Genomic DNA, 4,466 nt, shown 5'->3' on the forward strand with positions numbered 1-4,466 from the left:
TGACTGTTATATTAGAGTTGAGGGTAGGGATACCCAAGCTAAGCTAATTGTACTTGATATGATTGACTTTGATGTGTTGATGGGAATGGATTGTCTATATCCTTTTTATGAAACTGTTGATTTCCATGCAAAGATAGTTTAATTCGAAATACCTCATGAGCCTACATTGTATTAAAAGGGGGTCAAGTTCCCGAGTTTGGAAAAATTATATCCCTTATGAAGGCCCAAAGGTTAATACAGAAAGATTGTATGGGTCTCTTAGCTATGGTAAGGGATACAAAAGAAGGATTAAGTATCTTGGAGAATATACTAGTGGTGAGTGAGTTTCCTGAGGATTTTCGTGGATTACCTCTTGTATGAAAGATAGACTTTGATATTGATTTTGCTTCTCATAAGTTTCCAATATCGATACCCCTATATCGTATGGCACTAACAGAGCTAAACGAGCTAATACAATAATTGCAAGACTTACTCGATAAGAATTTCATCCGACCGAGTATATCTTCATCGGGCGCACCATTATTATTCGTAAATAATAAAGATTTTTCTCTTAGAATGTGCATTTATTACAAAAAATTAAACAAGGTAATGATACATAATAAGTATCCTTTAGCCCGTATAAAAGACCTATTTGACCAATTGCAAGGGTTTTCCACTTTTCAAAGATTGATCTTCGATCTGGTTATCATAAACTCACAATCGGGGAGGAATATGTTTCCAAGACAGCATTCAGAACTCAATATGGGCATTATGAGTTCCTTGTGATTCCTTTTGGATTAACTTACGCTCCGGCTGTATTTACGGATTTAATGAATAGTGTGTTCAAGCAGTTACTAGAAAGGGTTTTGATAGTGTTTATTGATGATTCTTGGTATATTCTCTTAACCAGGAAGAAAATAAGGATTATCTAAAGTCTGTGTTACAAACTTTGCGAGAACATAAGTTTTTATGCTAAGAGTTATCAAAGTTTAAATTTTTGCTAGACATAGTAGCATTTTTTGGGCATATGGTGTCTAAAGATGGGATCAAAGGTGAATTTCAAAAAGACAAGTTGTGCAGAATGTCCCAGACCTACTTCACCTGTAGAAATTCAAATTTTTTTTAGGTTCGGTAAATTACTACAGGCGTTTTGTGTAGCATTTATCAAAAATAGCATCTCCATTGACTAAATTGACACAGAAAAATGCCAAATTTCAGTGGACATAAGAATATGAGTAAAACTTCCAGAAACCCAAAATATGTTTGACAACAACACCCATATTGTAATTACCATCATGTTTTGGAGGTTTTACGATATTTTGTGATGCTTTGAGAGTTTTTTTTAGGATCTGTTCTTATGTAAAATGGTCGTGTTATTGCCTATGCTTCAAGGTAATTGAACAGGCACAAGCAAAACTATCCTACATATGATTTGGAGATGGCTGCAGTGATATGTGCTCATAAAATTTGAAGGCATTATCCATACGGTGAAATTTGTGAGATATATACTGATCATAAGAACGTAAAGTATATTTTTCAGCAATTTCTTTGAATCTTCGACAACGGCGATGAATGGAATTTCTTATAGATTATGATTGTGTTATTTTGTATTATCATGAAAAAGTTAATGTTGTGGCGGATCCACTGAGTAGGAAATCTATGGGCAGTTTAACGCATATAGTTCCTGAAAAGAGACAGTTGGCAAAATATGTGTAGAAACTTGAGGGCACAAGTTTCAGATTTAGTGTGGAAAGTTCAGAAATATTGATACCTTGTGTGCCAGCCAAAACATCATTAGTGGAACGCATTAAGACTGCTCGATAGAGGATGAACAACTTTACAAATATTTAGATGAGGTCGCAAGTAGTAAAAGTAAGCAGATTATAGGTGACGGTGCTGGTATGCTTCAAATAAGTAATCAGTTGTGTGTACTAGACACGAGTGGGTTAAGAAGAGGTATTCTTGAAAAAGCTCACAACTCTACATATATTATGCACCCTGGTTCCACTAAGATGTATCATGACCTGAAGCAATTGTATTGGTTGGAAGGTATGAATAATGATATTGCTAATTTTGTTTCCAGTTGTTTGAATTGTCAACAAGTTAAAGCAGAGCATCAACGAACGACAGGGTTACTACAAGAGATCAAAATTCTAGAGTGGAAATGGTAGAGAGTCACTATGAATTTTGTAGTTAAACTACCACTAACTCAAAGAGGTTATGACTCTGTATGGGTAATTGTAGAGTAACTAACAAAATCAGCTCATTTCTTACCTGTAAAGACTACCTATGGTGGAGTGAGGTATGCCCAAATATTTATGAATGAAATTGTTCGACTTCATGGAGTACCTATATCCATCATATCTTATAGAGGGTCACAATTCACTTCACGCTTTTGGATATCCTTTCAAGAAGCTTTGGGTACTCGAGTAAACCTTAGTGTTGCATTCCATCCATAGAGAGATGGACAGTTTGAGACTACTATACAAATATTAGAGGATATGTTGAGAGCTTGCATTCTTGATTTTGGTGGTAGTTTGGATGCTTACTTGCCTTTAGCTGAATTTACCTTCAACAATAAATTTCAGTTCAATATTTTGATTTCTCCATATGAATCTTTGTATGAGAGTTGATATCATTCTCCAATAGGGTGGTTTGAAGTTGGATAGGCTAGTGTGTTGTGACTAGATTTATTACAAGAAGCTATCGATAAGGTGTATTTGATTGCGCAAGGATTCCTCATATCTAAAAGAAGACAGAAGTCTCATGCGGATAAGAGAAGAAGAGATCTAGTATTCACGGCAGGGCATAAAGTCTTTCTACGAGTTTCTCCTATGAAAGGTGTGAAGCGGTTCGCAAAAGAGGTAAAAAGAGTCTGCTATATATAGGACCATATGAGATACTTGATAGGGTAGGAGGAGTCACGTATCTTTTGACACTTCCTCCCAATATATCTTTCATACATGCGGTGTTCCATGTTTCTATGTTGAGGAAGTATATCTCAGACTCCTTTCATGTACTTGACACACCAGCTATACCAATTGCTAAAAATTTAACATATAAAGAGGAACCTGTGGCAATTGTGGATAAACAAGTAAACAGGCTAAGGTCAAAACAAATGTTGTCTGTGAAGGTCTTATGGAGGAATTATACCATGGAAAAGATACTTGGTAGTTAGAAAAGGAGATATGATACAAGTATCCTTTTTTTAGTCTGCAAATATAGACTTGCTAAGAATGGAAAATGGCCTAAAATACCCTCAAAGTATTGGAAATGGTACAAAATTACCCTTCATCCACCTATTTGCTCCATAATACCCTTCCCAACCACCTATTGTTGGGAAAGACAAGGCACTAACAAAGAATGCCTGACAGGATAACAGCGGAAGAATACCCAAGTCTATACTTTCCCTTCTCGATTTTAACCAAGAGAAGACAAACAACCACAAGCAATATGATAGTAAGGCAGCAAGTAATTCAACCAAACAAATATAAAAAGGCAATAATAAACCAATCACATAAGACACCAAGATTTACGTGGAAAACCCTTCGATGTGAAGAGTAATAAACCACGGGACCAAAAGCTCCACTATAATCACCAAGAGTTACAATACTGTTCTCCAAAATTGACCACAAAACAAGTGCCAAATAACGAGCAACAACAAAATAAGATTGCACCAAATCTAGAGAATTAAAGGAGCAAAATCACCAATTTCGCAGCTACTGTTCACGACAGCAAAACTGAAGCTGCAGGCCCAACTCTGTCAGTTCCTAATCAAAGATTTAAATGAAGATAATATGCTTTCAAAAAATCAGCTCAATCGGACAAGAAACGAAGCGGGAATCGCAATTTGAAGTTGGCCGTTAGGGTTGAATTTTGACTGCGAAAACCACTCTCTTTCCCTCTTTTTGGCTGCTGAAAACACTCTCTGTGTATTTGAAAATAAGACATAAATATGCTTATATTTGCCTCATAAGAATGGGCCTATGGGCAAAAATGGGTTGGTCCAAATTGGGCTTTTATTTATCCACATAGGAAGGGAAAAAGGCTTATAACCCAACAATTCTCCCCCTCACGATTATGTGGAGGAGACCGCCATCCCGGCGACCATGCAACAATCTTCAAACTTCCCTCTAGGCAAAGCTTTAATAATCATATCGGAACCATTGTCATTTGTATGAATCTTTTCAAGCTCAAGCAACTTAGAATCCAACACATCTCGAATCCAATGGTATCTCAAATCAATGTGTTTAGACCGACCATGGAACATAGAATTCTTGCCAAGATGTATAGCACTTTGACTGTCACAATAAAGCACATACCTCTCTTGAGCACAACCAAATTCCCCCAAGAATCTCTTCATCCAAAGAAATTCTTTACAAGCTTCAACGACAGCAATAAGCTCAGCTTCGGTAGTAGATAGAGCAACACATTTTTGCAACCTAGATTGCCAAAACGCAAACTCAGACTAGAAGTGCCACAGAGAT

Source organism: Solanum lycopersicum, chromosome 12 (genome assembly GCF_036512215.1).
Source record: "Solanum lycopersicum chromosome 12, SLM_r2.1".
Lineage (NCBI taxonomy): Eukaryota > Viridiplantae > Streptophyta > Magnoliopsida > Solanales > Solanaceae > Solanum > Solanum lycopersicum.